This window comes from Pleurodeles waltl, chromosome 1_2, assembly GCF_031143425.1.
Source record: "Pleurodeles waltl isolate 20211129_DDA chromosome 1_2, aPleWal1.hap1.20221129, whole genome shotgun sequence".
NCBI lineage: Eukaryota > Metazoa > Chordata > Amphibia > Caudata > Salamandridae > Pleurodeles > Pleurodeles waltl.
In genome coordinates this window covers 702,364,974-702,386,375 of record NC_090437.1, presented here as the reverse complement: position 1 = coordinate 702,386,375, position 21,402 = coordinate 702,364,974, and the positions used below count along the sequence as shown (strand labels likewise).

Below are 21,402 nucleotides of genomic sequence, written 5' to 3'. Positions count from 1 at the left end.
TCCTCTATGTGTTAACCATGAGCTCCAGATTTCGTCAAAATTTGTTAGGGTACCCTCTGCCCTCATATACATATTTTTTTTGTTAATGCTTCTCTAGTTTGTCTCTTTTCCAATCTTCTAGCAGTGGTGGCACTCCTCCCCCCCTCCCCCTCATCAGTAACATATTACTGAATAGTTTCATATATTTCAGTGGGGCTTCTTCATCTCTTATTCCCTGTGTAAAGAGTTTTGCGCCAAGTTCCATTATGAACATTATTATTAACTTTTTACAAGATCTGCATTTACTCCCTCCCAGAAGAGGCTCAATCAAAAAACATTCCTCTATTGTGGAAGGAGACCACGGCCTCTGAAGCACTCACCTGTATTCATTTTGCCGAACCTCTATCAATCTTGATCCGGTGTTGCTTTCATCCATTCTTCCGCTTCCAGAACACCTTAATTTACTTTCCACTGATCCGTTAGTTTATATAATACATTTAATGCATTGCTAATTATTTTCTTCTATATTGTGGATATTGCCTTCTTGGGAATTGCTTTTGCCAGGATTCTGTCTTTCAGTGGAAAGCTGTCTTCTGTTTATTTTTCCTAGTATGTGGTGTGATGGCATGGCTTATTGCATATACTCGAACCTCTGTGTCTGCCATCTTGTATTCAGACGTAGATGGCTCTAGGGATTTCATTTGTGTTTGGCCTCACATGTCTCCCAATTTGCTTATTCCTGTTAGATCCCATTTCTGAAATCATTTAAGGCTGCTCACTTCCCACAAAAAAAATCACTTTCCCATAGGGGGTTTCTCTGTTCACAGCTCCCTCCCATTGCACATACTTAGTTGCTGCCCTCCTGGCCCTCGCTACTGAGTCAGTACCCATCGATAATCTCCTTATTTCTCTTCCCATATATTGCAGCTGTATAATCTTGAGATCCAAATGCATCCCTATAAATCCTTAGGAAGGGTTCCTCCCTAGACGCAAGGGTCCATCCCTTAATCACGTCGAGTTGTGTGGCTCAGTAGTCTGCATGGACGTCAGGGAGCACAATGTCTGACAAGCTTCTATAGTGCTATGCGTGGCGAACTCCCATTCCATAGAATGTAGGCTATTTGCCTTTTCTAATTTCTGGAAAAAGTCACTCCAGAACCAGGTAGATGTACTCTGAAGAGTCTATAGGAACTTCCGCAATGACACCATTTTAAATAGCGAAAATCTGCCTAATAATGAAAGCAGTAATTTTCTTCAGCATTTTAGCTCTTTCCTGAATCTTTTTAGTAAACAATACAAATTATGGCTAAAAAAATCATCTAGATCTCGTTATGTAAATTCCCAGATATTTAAATCCCCGTTGAGTTACTCTTTACCTCTGCTGGACATTGGTGGATTTGAACCAGAGTATATCATTGATTTCTCACAATTGATTCGGAATTCAGAATATTTCCCAATCACTTCAGAAATGTATAAAAGATTATGTAAGGTTATTTTATGTTGCACCACATAAAAATTACGTCTTCACCATATAATGAAATACACTCAGCCCATCTCAGTTCCTTAACTAAGTAGTGTTACCTGACCCAGCAAGTCAGTGTAAAGTAAATTCACAAGCCTCTTATTGTAGGAGGCTGATGTCCACCCAATTGAATACAAGGATTCGGAGTAGGCTTAAAGATAGCTTTTTATTTCGCTTGCGCAGGTCACACCCAAAGAGTGTCCATGACTCTCTCTGGCCAAGTGCAACTAACTCCCCTTTCTCCCCTCCTTATGTCTTTTTTTTTTTTTTTTTGCAGTACCCACTCTACCACACCATTCACGTGTCATAAATTCCGAACACGTTCAAACAAGCGTTTCCTGTGACACCGTTGAACCACAAGAACAGGATGTTCAAGCACAAAATAACATTAGGGGCGGTTAAGCCATCTACAAAGTTTCGAAAACATTTCTGAGAAACCAGTACATTTTTAAGAAACGAAACAAGCACAGCTGCTAAAGGCTTACAACTTTGCTCATAACATATACAGAATGGAGTTAAAGGTTAGACAAAATGGAGCCCTCATGGCAAGTTAAGAAGTCAATTTTCCACAAACCGCCCTTTTTGCCGTGAGGCGAACATTTTGTCTACAATTCAGTCCCACACATTTCCTTAAAGCCTACGTCTCTTAACATGTATTGTCTTTCAGGTGGTCGACAAGCAGATGCGCACATGGAACATATCATAGGCAAGCAATTGATACAAAAACAAAATCCCAATATTCCACCAGCAACTATAAGCAATACAATAACAATTTTCTATCCCCATGTGGCAAGTAGGCCCCATAACCATCCTGAAAAGGACCAGGTGCCTGTCTCCTGGTGTATCTCAGCAGCTATTCTGTTCAAATTTTTTATGGTCAATTGTACTGAGGTAGCGTTATGCAGTATATATAGACCGCAGGAAGAACCTATGATCCGGCATACACCACCACAGTCAGCCAGGATGATGTCAAAAACAATCCTATTTTGAAGTCATTAATCTATTGGCTTGCATTTCAACAGGTATGTTAGCCAGGGCTCCTGCAGTCTCATTTATGACAGCCTCAACCACTCGCGTAAGTCTTCTTATGTCTCTACTAGCGAGACCTTCATCAACTGTAAAGAATAGACCCAAAAATAAATCCTTAGTTACCTCCCCTTCAGTGTCCCTTTGATCTACCTCTCTTTTCTGCAATTGATGCTCTATATTGTAATTTGGTGGGTCAGGGTAAACAGGAGGTAACAAGAAAGCAATAAAACAAGTGCCTAACCAAATTTTTTGGCAGCCAGGTATAGGCACTTAATCCACATATAAAGTATGTATTTTTGGACGGTACAAGCAAGGGACATTTGGTACAATTTAACGTTATCACCGTTGAGCAATCACTGTCACTAATAAGACAAGTGCCATGGGCACGGATATATAGCCTACCCTTTACAGGGAGTAGGGGTATAGATAGTTTCTTTGCATTTGTCATATTGTGTTGTTTATACTCCACCAGTCAGACTTTTGTTGGACTTCCATTTCCAGGGCGGTACCATTGTGTGTATTGTTATAGGCTCAGCATATTCTGTGTATGGCATCTAATAGGGGGCGTGTCCAATTAGTATCTCTTTTTTCCCCTCTGAAGTGACCATTTTGGATAGTTCATAATAAGCTCTACACGATCCATTTCTTGTAAAAGATATAGGAACTAATGGGCTTTTAGTATCTGTAGAATGAGGCAACAGACCACAAATGTAACAGCCCTACTTGTTAAAGGCCTGCTGGGCTGCTCCCAATATTTTAATGAAGGTATTATTCATATAATTTATTCTGTGGGCCTCTTTGTGGGGTTCTAAGGTTATAAAGTGATGTTCTGGAGGGGGAACAGTGGTGGGAAGAACGTTATGTATGGGAACGTACCATTCAAGCAATAGAAATGCCACCAATGTGCATAAACAAAAAGTAATACAGCAAATATTACGATACCCTGTCTTTCCTTTTTCTCCTCCAGGATATTGTCATACCTAGCAATTTTCCTTATCTGTTCTAACAGACAGAAGATATAATAATCCCCAGTGTCCTTTACTTCCAAGCCTCACTGGCAAGCTTAAGTACTGGTCCGGACATTTGGCGGTCTTGACCACCGGCATTGGGTGAAGTCCCTCCTGGGACTGTTTCTTCCTTTTAGTCTCTTAATAGTTCATCCATACCCTGTTCCTCAAATCGTATCCAGGTCCACATATCTCAGAATCAAAGAGTTCAGGGGGAGAAGTAGATCTGTCAGCGTGTTCCTCAGGCGTCCTTATTTCACCATTTAAAATCACTTCTCCATTCTCAAAAGGAACTTGGTATGGAATGTTCTCAGTCTCAGTGTCCGGACAATTGTCTAATACCCACTGGTCATAGGGTAAAGGCAAAGGGCACTTTTTCACATGTGATGCATGAATCCAGTTTTTCTTTCCGTTACACTTCACAGTGGTTTGGGTGGCCAGGAGAACTTGAAAGAGGCCCTTCCACCTGGGTTCAAGGCTCTTTTTCTTTCGGAAATCTTTACAAAGATATCATCTCCTGGCTTGATGGAGTGTCCAAACCCTCTAGTCTCCTGGGCAGTGCCTCTTTGACCTGTTCATGGATAGAATGCAATTGTTAAGTTAACTGCACAGAATAGTCTAAAAACAATGGGTCATCTAGGTCAGCCAATGACGGAAGGCAGCAGTCCCAACCCTCCTGGGACCTTGAGGCTGAAGGTAACTGTGTGTGTGTGTGATGTTTTAAAACGAATGGTAGGTGCGTGCGTGCATGTTTGAATGTTATGAGTGTTGTTAATGTGTGTGTGTGTGTGTGTGTGTGTGTGTGTGTGTGTGTGTGTGTGTGTGTGTGTGTGTGTGTGTGTGTGTGTGTGTGTGTGTGTGTGTGTGTGTGTGTGTGTGTGTGTGTGTGTGTGTGTGTGTGTGTGTGTGTGTGTGTGTGTGTGTGTGTGTGTGTGTGTGTGTGTGTGTGTGTGTGTGTGTGTGTGTGTGTGTGTGTGCGCGCGCTTCCCACCCACCACCCTTCCTCCTAAAGATGCCGGCCGCCACTGCCAACATCCTTCACTGTCTAAGGTGGCACAAATGTACCACTCAGCAAATTCCTCCGGAGTAGCTGTGTCCTGAATATCCTTTACACGCTCTGTTGTCTGGTTCACCATGCCAACTTCTGGTAACCATCTAGCTGTCCCTGTCACATACATGGTACTGTACTCAGCTTGTGCAGAATTTTTGCTGTCCTGTCTTCAAATGGATTTCCTTTTCTTACATCATTCTCAATTTTCTTGTGAGCTGAACATTTTTCCAAAGCCAATTTCTCAGGTAACATTAAAGCATTTAACAACCTTACAAGGAGTTCACCATGACATATTTGTGTCTATGAGATATCATAAACCCCCTTGTCAAATGTTGTGTCTGTGTTTTATTCAATAGGACATCTACAATGTGGGGTACCATCACTGTTAGTGGATGTCCAAGCACATATCCTTCACTCAGTTTTACTGTTGCCGACGCTGCTGCTACAGTCCTGAGACAACGTGGCAATGCTCATGCTACTGGGTCTAAGCTGGACAAACAATAAGCACATGGTCTGTTTTTGTCTCTGTGTGATTGTGTCAACAATGCAAGACTGCAACCTTTGTTTTCATGTACACGTAGGGTAAATGGTTTTTGATAATCTGGGGTGGCTAACCCAGATGCATTACACAAAGCCTTTTTAAATTCACAGAACGCTGTTTCAGTTTCATCATTCCAAGTGGTTGGTACATGTACATCTTTGAGAGTGAGGGCAACCAAAGGTTTCGCTATGAGGGAATAATTGGGTATCCATTGTCCGCAATATGAAGTATTACCTATAAACCCTTGAACATCTTTCTGTGTTTATGGGAGTTGTAAGTTGCAAATTATTGATATTCTTTGTGGGTCTAGTCTTCTACCCCTCTTTGACAGGAGGTGCCCTAAGTAGGATATCTCCTGTTGACAATATTGCAACTTGAGTAAAGAAACCTTATGTCCATGTATAGCTAAATGTGACAATAACTTTTGTGTGGCTTGTTGCCATTGTTCAAGTGTGTCACATGCAATGAGGGCATCATCAATGTATTGTAAAAGGACATTGCCATCTGGTAATTTTGAAGTGTCCAATTGGTTTTTCAAAGCCTGTGAAAAAATTTACGGACTCTCCGTATACCCCTGGGCAGCTCGACAAAACTTGAAACATCTGTTTCTTATGATGAAGGAGAATAAATATTGACTTTCCTCCGCAGGTGGTATACTAAAGAAAGCATTCTTTAAATCTATTACAGAGAAATATTTGGCAGTGGGTGGGACCGTGTTGAACAGTGTAGTGACATTTGGTACAATTGGGAATTGTGGTACTATTATCTTGTTAATAGCGCACAGGTCAGTAACCAAGCTTTATTCTGTCTGTTGTCCAGTAGGACTTTACTTGATGACGGGAAGTATGGGGCTTTTACAGGGACCACCATAACTCTCCTTCACAATACCCTTACCAAGGAGGTCCTGTACTACAGAAAAAAGTATTTCCTCAACTTCGGGGGATAACTTGTATTGTGGTATGCAGGGTAAGGATGTGCCTTCTTTAACGCGTATCCTTATTGGTTCCTTTTGGCCTAAAGACATGGATCTATATGTGACAACTGTTGGGGTAATTAGATGCGGAAAGAACAGGGTAACTCTTTGAAGTGGAAGGATTAACAATTGTCACATATACTCCATCAGGGGAACAATAAATATGAGCATGCACTTTCTTTAACAAATCCAACCCTAACAACTTTTCGTCACAGGCTTCAGTGAGAATGAATGAATGGGGGAAACTGTAAAGTCCAATAGTAACATCCAAAGGCTTTGATATGGGGCTTTGTACGGGCATTCCAGCAAATCCAAGTTAAGTGTTAATAGACCCAGAAAGGGGAGCCCCAGGAAGATGGCTGTGGATATCGGAGGTGCGGGTAGCTCCAGTGTCTAACAAAAAAGGCTGCTCTTTACCACACTCCCCTGCATTTCTACACACGGTCCCCGCTGATCTACTGGAATTGCCAATCTCAACCTCTCGTGAGCATCCCTAGTCCATATTGTCGACTTGGTCTTCTACCACATATGAGCTGTCCATGTGTGCTGTGTCAAAGTGATTAGTTCACATCTGTTGTTGAGAATGTGCACCAAAATATTGTCTAGATGGCCCACCTCTTCCTCCCTGCGTTCTTCTATTTCCCATCCCTCTCTACATTCCTTGGCCAGAATTTAGTAGTTCTGGACAATTGTCTTTCCAATGCCCTTCTTTCTTGCAATATGCAGAGGGATTATATCCTATGACTCTCATTCCCTGTTGCGCAGGTGTATTTGTTTGCCCGCTGCCAACCCACCATCCACGTCCTCTTGTCCTCTGCATCTGCCCTGTACCTTTGGCCTGATTATGGAAAGTCTGTTGCATTAACACTTTTGTTTTCAAATCCTTCATTTTCTCACCACAGACCTCTTTTTTGTTTTTTAATACATTTTCATAATATGTGGCCATAACTAGGAGTTCCGAGGGGCTCTTAGGGGGCCATGTACTTTCAGTATTTTTAGTAGAGTCACAGGGGTCCTTTTGCATGTTATTAATGAATTTGTATTAATGTCTTGTCCACTATGGTCACAACACACTTCCTTAAACCTAGTAAAGCAATCAGATATTTCTTCTTCATTTTTCTGTTTACAAGCTGTTATTTTGTCCCAATCTACATTGTTTCTAGGTATGAGTGTTTGGAGGTGTTGTATGATGCAGTCAGACAAGTTGCGAAGGCGCTGAGAAGGGAGGTCACCAGCCGCTCAGGTGGCGTCATTCCCCTCTAACACATTCCAAGTATCAGTGTACCTTGCCATATTATCTACATCCCTTATTTGTCTCCATATCGAGATAGGTAAAAGAGTGCCAAAAAACATTTCAATATCCTTAAATGTCATGACACATAATTTGCTAGCAGCTTCAAGTTTCTCATAAAGTTTGGATGGATTTTTTCTATAGTTGGAAAGGCCCTTTCTTATGTAAAGAAGTTCAGATCTTTGCCAGGGAGTATGTAAATATTGTGAAACAAACGCATTTGGATTGAGGGGATCAGGACTAGGTTGCATCTCTCTCATGGGTCTCGGGTGTGTTATGTTATCTAGACTATCATCATACCCATACGCTTTAAGAAGTTAATCTAGTAGTCGTGCAGTGTCTAACAGCCCCTTGACTGCCTTTATTTTGTCAATAGGGGCCACGTTAAGTGTGCCAGCATGATATTGGGCATGGCGTATGGTAGTTTGTACATCTATACCATTTTCAGAACATTCTTTCTTGATCGATTTAGCCATCAAGTCCAAAAGACAATATTGCTGAAAATCGTTTTTAAATTAATGTAAAGTGATGGCTGAATTTGTATACTGTATGGAGCATCAGTCATCCACCTGTTTACAGTAACCGGTAGGGCCGCATCAGTTGTTCGGGATATACTTAGTCTTTCTCCTTCAGAGAGGAGACCATCCTGCAAACTAATGCGAGTGAACGTCACCGTGGGGTTCTTCCGAACACTACATGGAGTGGTGTCTGAAGTGTGTCCTACAGAGGATGGCCTGTGTCCCTTCTTGTATTTCTTAGATCTAATATGGGTACTAATGTATGGTGACTGTTGTGAGTTATAAGAAACAGTTCCTCGTTGCATGTTAGAATGAATCTGTGGAGTCACCATTATACTTTGAGTACTATTCAATTGAGGTATTCCTCCCATAGTAGTGTTTGTTATAGCAGCATTTTGTGTGGTTTGCATGTGGACTGAGTTAAGAAGAATATTTATAGTCTGGGCCCGATTAAGTATTTGAGGGCCAAGAACCTGATTGCCAACACTGGGGACATTAGGGGCAGATCCAGGGGGAGGAGGAATAGCGATATGAGGAGCGGGATTACGGATATTAACGTTAAGATTTTGCACTTTGAGCATTGGGTTGGATGGGAACATAAGGTGGAGGATTTTCCAAAAGATTTTCCAACAATTCATCCTGTGCAGTCTTATGTCGTATGTCTTACTCTGACAGAGAGGGATACATTTTATGTATAGTCATTCTAAGTTCCCTGTCTCCCTCTTCAATGTTTGACTCTTTTTTTAGCGTCAGTATATTCTTTCAATTTCAAGGCTGGCGGTTTTTGTTTTTCTTTTTCATATTCCCTGGCCTCTTTCATGGCCCATTTTCTAGCCTCTTTTTACCAGGTCTGATAACTGTCCCACATTCCTGTCTAACATTTTTTCTTAAATAATGTCTGTTGTAAAAAATGTTGTCATCGTCAAAGGATCCATTTAATGGCCACTGTCTATCCCCCTCTTTCTTCGTATATTTGTGCCAAATTGGATCCCAGAGGGTCGGGCCCACACCATATTTTTTCATTGCTATCCAGGCTAGACTACCTTCAGCTGGCACGGGTATAGACTCGTCCAGGCAAGGGGTCCCGACAAGAACATTTAGAAATGCATTTCTTGAGGTTACGCATGGTTGTCCTAAATGTGGAATTTACCTATGAGAAGGTCACAAACAAGTACCAAGATCAATATGACGTCAATACCAGGATACAGGTTTACAAGTGACATAGAACAGTCTCACCAAATAGGTCAGGTCCGGATCCTCGTATTCTTGAGGTCAAATGTCTCCTCGGCCTCCTACGGGCCTCAGTGGGAGAAATTCTTTACAGGGGATGGAAATTGGCGACGTTAGATGGCAGCTGCAAGAAACCTGTCCTTGAGCAGGGGCCCACGATCCGCGGTCTCTGGTCTCCTTCCCCTGTCACACACAGCCTTTTACTCTTTTGAATTTCTCTCCAGGAGGATCTTAGCAGTGCCTCCAAATTTGTGAAGTAAATACACAAACCTCTTTTTGTAGGAGGCTGATGTCCACCATATAGAATACAAGGAGTAAGAGTAGGCTTCAAGATAGCATTTTATTTTGCTGCAGCTGGTCACACCCAGAAAGTGTCCATGACCAAGTGAAACTAACTCTTCTCACCCCCCCATATGTCTTTATTGCAGTACCCGCTCTACCACACCATACACGTGTCATAACTTCCAAACATGTTCAAAGAAGCGTTTCCTGTGACCCCGTTGAACCACAACAACAGGATGTTGAAGCACAAAATAACATTTCTGAGAACAAAAGGGGCAGTTAAGCCATCTGCAAAGTTTCAAAAACATTTCTGAGAAACCAGTACATTTTAAGAAACTAAAAAAGCACAGCTGCTGAAGGCATACAGTTTTGCTCGTAACATATACAGAATGGAGTTAAAGGTTAAACAAAATGGAGCCCTCACACCAAGTGAAGAAATCCATTTTCCACACAAGGGTTCCCATGCTAAGGCAAAATCTATAGGAGAAATTGTGCAACACTACCTCATCCATTTTCCCAGTGAAAAGCCCTTATAAGTTACACCATTTACTTTGATTCTAGCCTCTGGGTCTCTGTATAATAGTTTGAGCCATGCAATGTCTTTTGGACTGAACCCCATTTGTTTGAGGACCTCAGACAGGCAGAGCCATCCGAGAGTCAAATGTCCTTCTTGTATCAAGTAACTAATGCTACTTGTTTTACATCACGAGGTATATCCTCTTTTTCATCCTGGTACTTGTTCATAACATAAAGCCTGATACATCGGAGTGCACCAGTGTCCCCCAGACAGGTTGCCAGAACATTCTTCCTTGACATTCATAAACAACCCATAGTGTCCAAAAGCGATCTTAGTAGTGATAGTCCTTGATGATATCTTAATTGAGTGCAGCGTTGCAGATACAAACTGAAGAAAGAAGTCAGTGTGACTAGAGCTCAATTAGCCGTTGCCAGAACTTAGTTTTGTCTTTAATTAGTTGGAAACCCTTCCTGATTTTTAAGTTAGGCCGTGTATATTTTAATGGCAGGCAGTTCGGGTTCATAAGGAGTTCTACAGTTAGTACTTATTACTCATTTACTGCACTAAATAATGGGTATAGTACATTTTCAATCCACGGCCCAACTATCTGGGGGTCAGATCACAGATATAAAACATCAGAAGCAGGCTTAACACTCATAAGTTCCTCCGTAAGTGATTTTAGCAAATCCTCTTGAAAGGCTAGGGACATATCTAACAGTAGTCAGTTTAGAGTTAGTTCCAAAAAGTAAAAAATAAAATCCATTCTTGTCTGCAAATTCAGCAACTGCTAGGATTGTGGCTTATTCAACCAGTTGGTGCGTTATTAGCCTTAGGAAATATTAAAGGTTTTAGTTTGCATTCTCCCTCTGTTGATCTAGCAAGTATGTTGGAATTAAGAGCCTCCATTAACCTCTCTCACTTGACTTAGAGTACTGCCTAAAATCGGATGTGATTTGAGACCTACAATCAATAACTGATCTAAGGCTGTGTTGCCGAAGCAGAACTTGAGTCAGAACTGCCACCAAATCTTGTGGGAAGAAATCAAGTGTTGTAATTTTTTCTTTTTCATGTCTCTTGTGCTGTTGGCTTTTTACAGCAGTCACAAGAATCCCATACTGAGACATGGAGAAAGTAAAACCTAAAAGCAAAAAACAGATACGAGAAGTTAGCCAAAAATGTGAATAAATGTTAGCACTTAATCTTGGTACCAAACAGGAAACTAAAAATTGGAAGTGGCCGTCAGTAATGTTAGTCAAAATTGCTGAAGATGACATGTGTCATCTTTCACAGTTTGTTTTTATACTATCAGTTCGATACTCATTTGTCTTGTGTGACTATCACAGGTGATTACACCAACCCTGCTCTGCCTCCTGCCCAGAGATTGAGAGCCCAATAGTGTCCCAGCTTTCGTAAAGTCTGGCTTCCTTGCCCCCTCTCTGCTTCTCTCTGAGTCGCCATGTAATGGATGTTTTTTACGCACTCTGTCTGTGCCATCTATTACAGTTAACTTTCTTCACACATGCAGGGCTTTTGTGGCTCTACAGTGAGATACATTATGGTTCTGGACATCCCAGTGATCGTGACCTGACTATTGAAAGGCAGTCTGTATGACAGCATGTGGTTTTATAAATATCACCTCCAGTGTAGTTTCCTCAGTTATTGCTGTTCTTGTGGGGTTAAAGTTGCTATACTCTTTTTGAAACTGAACTATGTGATTGTTGTTTATTTGAACCAATGTAATAAAATAATGAAATAATGGAAGATCCTTAGGCTGTATACTAAGCCAATCTTAAAATCGTACTCCAAAAATAACCTTTGGGACAGTGTGGGTGGTAAAGCAAGAGTATGACTGGTCATAACCACCTGGTCAATAAACTGCAGTCTCACTTAAGGCCATGATACAATTTATATTATGATCATACACAAGAGCATGGTGTAGGTCTTTTGGTGGCAGTCTGCTGGTTATGAACTCTCAGAGTAGACATCCGGCCTGCCAGTGCCTTTGATATTCTTACCCTTAATTGTCTGATTTTCTTTTTGCTTAATTAATCACATTATTTCATGGGATTGAGGTCACACGTGAGTCGCTGAGACATGGTCTCAATAGAAATGTATGATAGCGGCAGTACTAAAAGTGTGATTTAGTATTTTAACGTTGTGGTTTGCATCTTTTCTTTCATAATGTATACATGAACACATTTACTGAAAATGTCATTTGTTCTCTCATTAGCTGCCATTATGATGTGCTTAACATAAGCAGGGCTTAAAGATGGAGACTTTTCTGTTTTCTTTTTAGAGCCCGAATGGCATTGGGGAGTCTGTTAGAGTGCACAGATTGGTGGCTTCATCCGAGGCAAAGAAGAGTTTATCTACCAAAGCAACGGATTTGCACAGGGCTGCAAGCCATGGCTCCTGGAGCCTCACAAAGGTGAGAGCCACATACTGATGTACCTCACCATAAGACGTTTAGATATTTTTCCTAAAATCACTTTTGCAACTGTGTTTTCACAAATGATGGTTCTTGGAGTGGGCACTTTTGGTTGGAGAGTGGTAAGGGAGTGCTGTCGCTCACTCATTTTATTCCTGCAATAATTATGCCTCCTTCTGTCTTCCCTGTTAGCAAATGTCTGTAATGTGCTTATGTTTGGATGCACTCCCTAGTTCCAAATTGCCTACATCAGGGTTTAGGTCAGCAATAATCACTCTTTTTCAAAGTGATATGTTTGCTATTGTATTTTTTATTTTATTTGAGATTTTCATATAGCACCTTGTCACCAGACCAATATTAAGGTGCTTTACAAAAGGTTTTACATGAGTGAGCATATTGAAGAACACAAGAAACAAGAAGGGGAGAGATGCTGGGTGAGAGCGTACAGTAGGATGGAACAAGGTGAGGTCATCAACAAAATTAAACCAGTGAATACAAGTCATGTGGCCACGGGTATGACAGTAGGAGAACACTTGAGGGGGCGGCATTGAAGGTGGTGTGTGTGGATCGAGAAGCTTGTTTAATCATCACAGAAATAATATTTGAAGAGTTAAGTCTTGATGCCTTTCCTGAATGATAGGATGTTGGGGCAGCATCTTAGGTTAAGAGGTAGGGAGTTCTCTTTCTTATGGCCTAAACAAATTAATAAATGATCTAAACATTCAATAAACAAATATAATTATCACTTTCTAAAGTCTCACATATGCTGATGTGTCTTGTCAGAGCATTTAGAAATTGAGATGAATCAATATGCAGTAGTGCCTTTCTGGCAAACATGAGCCTTGTCTCAACCTACAGCTGCCTGAGCCCTCAATTATGAATGTAAATGTCTTCTAGGATGTGATGCAGCATTTGTTCCACTTTACAATTTTGCTTGATGCAAGATGTAAACATATTACTGGATGATAGATAAATTTGTCCTAAACATTTCAAAGGTTATGTGCTACTTTGCGTAATTATGTAGATTTGTGACCTTTTCAATGTACGGTGATTAACGTATTCTAGCTTTGTAGCTTATACAGTGACATTTGGGATTTTCACCAAGTCTTGCATGGTAAAAAGGAAAGAACAGAGCTTAATTGTCCAACAGGCATATTTTTAAACCAGAATTTTTGATCTTCTGATTTCTATTTCTCATCTTCTAGGAAGAGAAGATTGGTGTTGCCATTCTTTCTCCCAGGCATCAAGACTTGATTGTAGACGATTTTGCAAGATCCTTTTCTCAATTGAGAATTCTCTGACTATATGTTCATGGTGGCTTTTAACATGTGTTGATTTTTGTCAACATGTAGACTCTCTTGCAAAATGGTAGCTTGTAGTCTGTGAAGATCTCAGTTTGGTAAGGGACTCTGACATACCCTTGTCATTTCACTTTGTTAAATAATACCGTACTGCCAGTGGTCGTGAATGGTATGGCATCCCTAAATTTGACTTGGGCACAGTTGGAACCAAGGGAAAACACTTCTCTTTCTACTATCATGCTAAAAAGTCACATTCCCAGACTGATGGGGCAGTGTGGAATGTGGAATCCTCTTTATCAGATTACTCCCCCTTTGCTAGGTAATTTGGAAATAAAGTCCTAGGAAAGACATAAAGGTTTGGTGAGTAATGTATAAAATATTTTGTGGTGATACCACTGGTAAAATAACGTGAAATCATTTTTTCTTTTTTTTAATCAACCCAGATGTAGGACGTTGAAGCTAGTGCAGAGATAAATTGGAATGTATTTAAGACTTCTATGAGAAAGACTCCTTTCTTTTGGTGCTGGTTTCTGCAAGAGCGCAGATGCAGCTTAGTTCAAACTCGAATTAGAAAATCTAAATTTAAAGACCAAGCACAAGGCTATTGTTTCTAGGAACATTTGAAGAAAACTCTAATAAACTGAATAGGTTTTCAAATTATGGGCAATAAATAAGCAGGCTTGCAATTAAGTTGTTAGTGGTTCTTCGCAGGAAGCTAAATGGAAAAACTGCAAACCTATTTTTTATTTTTGTCAGAAATAATGCTTTGAGGAATTGGTGGACAGGTAGACGTTTGAGGAATATTTAAGTGAAACTCAACAGGTTTGTGTGAGACACATTAAATCACTTGGGGACAACTGGGAAACATGATCATTTTCACCAGAGCAACCATTCCCATAACCAAGAGGCAGAGCCTACTCCAGGATGGGATCACATTTTTTTCAATACTATTACTCGCTAACCACATTATATTAAATCACATGCATTCTTTTCTGAGTATTCGGTACGCCCGAGCAAATATTTTTGTGAACCTCACTTCTCGTACTCGGATCTGGTAGAGCTTTCATTTCTCTTTTCACCATTGCCTCCAAAAGTGAACAAAATGGACTAGCATCAGTTAATTTGTTTAGCGACTTGTCAGCTTCACAAAATTATCTAGCTCCTTTAGAAGGGAGGGCAGCTAGAGCTTCTTTTCTTATAACTAGATCAACATATCCTCTGCATACAGGAAAAAGTCATGCGTGCTTATCTCCACATGTATACCCCAGTCTGACAAGTTCTGTCTAAGTTTACTCACTAGTGGTTCCTTTACTAATGAAACTAGGAGGGAGGAAAGGGCAGATCCTTAGCTGGTACTTTTCTTAACCCCCAGCTATCTGATATCTTCCATCCTGCCCATTGTTAGGAGGTGCAGTGTAGAGGAGCTCAATCCATCTAATGACGTTTGGTTTCAAATTATTTTACTGTAATAATGCTGTTTTATACTTTTGCTGGTAGTACTGAATGTCAAGTACAGCTTCCACATGTTCCCATTACATGATTATAATTACCTCAAAAACTTAAGATGTTGCCCCTTCGCGATGTTGGTGCATCAAACTTCTGATAAGCCTCTTGAGTCTGCCCGTAAGTGCTTTACTGAGTATTGCTCATCATTGACAGGTGCATATGAATTATGATTCAAAGGATCTCTACCCTCATAGAAGCATTCGGTATTACTCTTTGTCTGGCCTCTGCATAAATCTCTGGGAGCCTATTCTCTACCGTTTCTGAGTAGGTTATGTAAAATTCTGCCGAAAAGCTGTCGCAGCCCAGATGTCTACCTCTCTGGATAGATCTCATCAAATCCTCCCTGTGAAATAGCACTTCTAAATATTCTCTTTCTTCTTGCGTATGTGTAATCAATGTTTTGAAGTTGAAGTCTAGCACTTCTACATGTGAATGCAGATGTGGCTAGGAGGGCAAATACTTAAAATAGTTTTCAAAGACCCAGTTGATTGTTGCCGAGAGATTACCTACTCCCCTTGTCATTACACAGCGTAAGCAAATTCATCTGTAACTCTTCCCTTCCAGCAAGCCATGCCAGTAGTCTCCATGATTTTTAATACCGATGTAGTGTTTGTGTGTGAGTGAATTTCTTGTGTTGAACATAAATTTCTCCCACCTTGCTTCTCTTCATTGCCCGATTACGTCCTTTTTACGGATTAGTGAGTGCCGCTGCATCCAGCTTCTTCATCTTGTTTGCCAGTTATCTAACTTTTCCATTTCAGCTCTGACTTTGCATACTTTACCCATACACACTCCATTCAGTTTCCCAATCCAAGCCTCTGTAAAGAATTGAACTATCATTTTCTCAGAAGGCTGCTGTGTCCAATATAGGTCTTTTCTACATCCCAGGTCTTGCAGTGCTTCCAAAAGCAACCTCCAGGTTCACATGTGAGGTCTGTGTTTTACTGCAGGTATTGGACACATCTAACCTGGAGTGGTTTGACAGGTTCCAAGCAGTGTACCCTCACATCTGTTTTAATACTTAGGACCTATCTGTAGATAATAACTATTACAATGCTAGACCTACCCTCTTCATAACTTTGGTCATTGCTTCCCTGAGTATTTATTAGATGTATTTCTGCTGTGTATGTGTGTCCCACTCTCCGTTCAGCGTATAATTCATGTCCTTTAGCTACATCTTTGTAGTTAGCGGGAAATCAATGTCAGCAGTATATCAAAAACTCGGAAGGCAAACCTCAAGCATCCAGTAAGCCTAGTACAAACATGCTTCTTTCCTATGGATATGCAACATTGCTTGATTGAGTGTTAAGATTTGAATATTCCATGCCAGTAGTTTTATGCTATTCCCCATAACAACTTTGGATGTATGCACCGATGCCTCCTGGTTGACTGCCCATCGTGGTCTTCTTAGTCAGAGCCCCTTAATGGAGGTCTTGCTCATTGCAGCAAATTGTATATGATCTCCACTCTCTTCCCAAATTCTAGTTTCTGGTGAATGCTTCACAGATTCCTCACTATAGAATACATTTCTTCAGCAGTGTTCCTGTGTGCCGCTGGGTGGCACTTTGGGATTTCACATTGGCTGTGTACTGTTCCAGAAGTGACAGAGTGGAGCAGCCACATATTAGAGCTACCCCCTGTGCTTAGCAGTCAGTTCTTTTCTTTCTCTGCCTTCTGATGCAGATCCGGAGGACAGCTCACAATTTTCTTCCAATTACATCTGAATCAAATTCCAGTGTCCTAGTTAGCAATGTCCCCACCTAAAACGATGGGTTCCAAACCATGGCACCAATGTAGAAAACAAATGTAAATAATGGATCCGCATGAGGTGTCTCTGCTGTCTGGGTTTGGGTCACGTCTTGACGTCGTATCATAAATGTGCCCTTATACACCAGTAAACTATCAAGGACTTGAAGGCAAAGCTGTACATTGCAGAACACAAGATGTTTCAGCCTTCATGCAAGTCCCCTCTTCAAGTCATGGACGCAGACTTTGTCCTTCTCCCTAGGCCGCTTCTGAGAGCGATCATATTTGTAGTTGAGGTCTTCCAGCAAGTCCAAGTCAAATTCTAAGCTCAAACACAAAAAGGGAAGTAGGACTTGACCCAGTCCTGGCACTCTGAAACCCTGGAGGTCTCTGTTCGTGGAGCAGATTTCTTATCTAGTCCTGCTGTGCACTGGGTTTCCTGGCTCATTGGTGACTGCGCAGCAGATTGAAGATCCTGTAAAGAAAGAAATCCACCAACCCACCAGGTTGTTTCCTGCTCCCCTCCATTCTACACTTACATCAGCTCTTTGTTGAAGCACTCATGATCCCCCTAAACGTAACAGCTAATTTCAGCACAGATTCAAATTGTAATGTATCCCTATTGTTGCTCTGCTTCCAGACCACTAAGCTGATAAGTGATGCCTCAGCACAGCTGATAGTGGTAGACAGTGTAAAGCAAAAATTAACCTGTGATTTCTTTTTTTTCTTAATTCTGTCCGTTGGTTTTCCAGTGATTGACTATTTTTGAAAGTGTACCTGGCCCAGGACTGTGAAGATTTGAGAAGGCTGTATACTTCTAGAGCTATGTAATATTTTTTCCATCCCTCCAGTCAGTCCCATGCATGGTCTGATTCCTTGTCAAAGGCCTTCCCTCTTTAAAACTATAAACATTGCTGAAAACATCAACATGCTTTCATTTCTTTTCTAGCAGTCTCAGCTTGATGAATTTAAAAGACTTGCATAGGTGGTTTTGTAGCATAGCCAATAAGATCATAATGCCATTGCAGCCTTCCATTTGAGTGGGTCCACTTTTCTTGTTTGACGTAATATGACATCTCTGTGTCGAAAAATAAGTATCAAAGCAGTAGGCAAAACTCTTGGTTTAGGTGAAAGAATGGTGACAAACCTTTAGGCTTCCTTGTTTATTGGATGCAATTTTTCAGAAAGTTGAACTGAAAAGTCCATTGCCTTCTCTGGAAAACATATCCTATATTATTCCTTCACTACTGCTCTTTGGCATCCTCTTCCTGTGCTTCTAGACTTTACTCCAACTGTGCTTTGACTAGGGTTTGTAGCCCCACACCCCCAAACGCTCCGTGAGCTACTTCATTTATCAAATAAGTCTGCAGGAGGTAACTATCACCGAAATGTGACCAGTTTTTATTTTTGAAGGTTTTCTTGAGTTTTGGGGCATTTTGAGCAAGTCCGACTCAATGGCTCAGTGGTGCCATCTTGTGCTTGAGCTTTGGCTATTGGTAACACCCTTCCACCTCCAGTGCTAAAGCATATTGTGTTGTTTTGCTTTCCCTGTGATTGTTCCATATGTGTTCACGAAACCACCACTTTCTCAGCTTGTCCTCTTGCAGTACCATAACTTCCAGTTATTGATTTCTGTTCTGTTCTGTTGCTGGCACTCGGCACCTGTAATTGGTACACTGTAACACAGCGTCCATCTCTAGCTCTAAGCAGCAGTCGGCCCATTTCTTGTGAGTGGCAGAGATAGTGTAGTGCCAGTAGCGTCTTGAAGATGCTGTTTCTGGAACCTGAAAATGCATTTCATTCTTCTCACCACAGATTAATGGTAAAGAATCAGCAACACCATCCTGTAGTGTCTATAAACCATGCTGTTCTGGATACAGGTAATTGTAGGATCCCCTACCATTCACTAAATCAAGTTCCCAGTGCATACATCAAGATAGCCAGTAAACCTTTCCCCTGTCGTGCCACAATCTTTCTTTGAGATGTAGGGGAAGTTAAGCCTTCACTTATTTCACACTTAGCATTTCCCCCTCTGGCAAAGTCTATATTTGAAGATCTGCCTTCCAGATTTGTGCTATAGCCTGATACAGCTGTAGGAAGTGTTGGTATACTTTTGCTTTGTTCTTTGCTTGTAGGTGTGATTCCTGTTTTCAGTTCAGACCACCCTTCTGGTCATTTAGCCATGGAACCTACCTCCAACTTAGCAGGGTCTGTTGTGAGCAGGCTCTAGAGAGTGTCCTCAATTCTCCTGTCCCTTGTCCTGTGTGTGATGGGAGAGCGTCTGCAGAGATTCCTCCACATCTCTGCACTGTTACTCTGATCCAGACCATAATGGCTCATCTTTCAATGTAGCAGTCTGTCGGTGCTAGCCAGTCCCAGACTTACCATGACCTCTCTTCAATGCATCTGCCATGAGGTCACTAGCACAAATTTTAAGAGTGGAGGGCATGGAGCAACCTCTGGTTGCCTCGTGTGGTGTTTTTGTTCCCCATTTTTGGACTTCCTTGCCTCTTTCTGATGGCGGATGTGGTTCCAGAATATTGTTATCAGAATTGCATTTGACAAAAACATTTTGTCCTAAGTTAAACTATGCATGTTTCAAAGTCATGCCCATTGATCAGCAGTACTGGATCCCCTTAGAAGGAGCCCTTAATGCACATTTGCTTGGAAAATGTCAAGATGACCGAACTTGAGGAATGCCTCTGTAAATGAACTTATAACAACAAGACAAGGCCTGTTGATGAGCTTGTTTTTTGTGATGTACCTACAGTCTTAAGCTTAAGCAGTGTGACAATGTCAGCTCCCAGTAGTTGCATTCCAAAAAATACTTGGTTACTTTAGTTTACCACTTATGGACAGTTCCAAAGTGTAAACCAAGTAATTTAATGTAGCCTGTGTTCAGGAGCACTACCATATGTTATCAAGAAGCACACTACAGGAAACTCATCATAATTACCCTTTCAAGCAAGGCCTGCATCATTATCCGCTTTTGCTGGACCGCTGGCCAACTCTCCCACATATCTTGCCCCCATATCTTTTGATTACCACAGCAACTCCCAACATGGGAAGGTAAAGAACCAAATATTTTTTTATTTCTCAGACAAATCTGCTCAGCAGACTTGCACTGGTTGGGGGATGAAAGGCAGTAAGAATTGGAAATGCATGGTTGTGGAGAGGCAAATCAGTCAGTGGCCTTTCCAGCTAGAGCAAGTGAACAGAGAAAGGTGCACTACAGGCTGAGGACAGCCACCCTCTTCTCAGGACCCTCTGTATATAGGCAGCATAGTAAGAAGGTCATGTGCCTGAAGACCTGCAGTCGGTCTTCATTGCAGAAGTGTTTCCTCAGAACAGCATAGAGGTATTCCAACTGGTCATATATCCCCCTTCCCATTTCATGATGGTTGATGATTCCTCTAAGGCAACTACCTTGAGTTTGAAGGGACGATGTTCCTTTCATTACCAATGTCACCTGCACCCTTTCTGAAGTGTTGGGGTAATGTCTCCGAAATCCAAAGGAGACGAGACCTGCCCTCTTTTTCTTTCTGTGGGTCTCCCCCTTTTAGATACAAGTTATAAGCTTGAGGTCGTTAGTAAGCTCAGTTAACCTATGTCCCAACACTGGTGGGCTGCAGTAAAACGTACTCTAAGGATACAGGAGCTCATTGGGGCCCATAATTTGTTCTCCCCTGCATGTCCCTCAACAAGAGTAGGTCATTGCCTTGTGTAGTCGAACCCACGACCATCTTAATGAGCCTCTCTAGTCAACACATAAGGAGTTTTCCTATAACTTTCCAACATCTTTCTCAACTCTTCTTTTAATGCCAGACCACTTTGATTTGCCAATTGCATACTCACAGGTAAAACCTATTATAACCTTTCAGCAAGTCCTTTCTCCTTCATATGATAGAACAGTATTCTATGGTGAGTTATTCCATATCGCTTAAAGCGCTTCTCATCTGAAACAGATTTTGGTTAATTTTCTATGGTTATCACTTCCAGTCAGCATTCCTTTGTAAATATCTCTGTACAGAACTCAGTAATATTATCTGAATTCATGCCCTTCACAAGCTTCACTTCCAGGTTATTTTGAATGTTAGTCTTTCATGGCCATTGCATACTTACCTCCCAGTTTATCACAACTATATCATCTACTACTAATTCCCTTGCAAATCTTTTCCCGGAGAAATTGACAGCACAGACCTCTGTGCTGTATTGCCTTGTGCTCTGCTTAGTACCTTCCTAGTACCTTGCAGACTTGTTTTAATAGGGATTTCATGCACCTTTTATTGTAAAATCACTTTGTGATAGAATTTGGCTATTTTGCTTTAAAAAAAATCCACTGATAACATCCTTCACATCTTATTTATTATTCCTATTCTGGTGTCTTTTTGCTAGAAATAATTTTTAATTCTCCACATGTATGAATACGGCAAATTAGATTTGAGTAGATTATTGTGAAAATAAAGGAAGTGCTGCAGATT

At 41.2% G+C, this 21,402-nt stretch overlaps 1 protein-coding gene across 1 annotated transcript in view; it reads left to right on the top strand.

The window, feature by feature from the left end:
* The window catches only part of FBXW7 (F-box and WD repeat domain containing 7), a 547,043-nt gene that overhangs the window by 58,985 nt on the left and 466,656 nt on the right, over positions 1–21,402 (top strand). Inside the window, exon 2 of the mRNA XM_069242654.1 lies at positions 12,237–12,368. The gene's annotated coding sequence lies outside the window, so the exon portion shown is untranslated. The remainder of the gene's footprint in view (positions 1–12,236; positions 12,369–21,402) is intronic.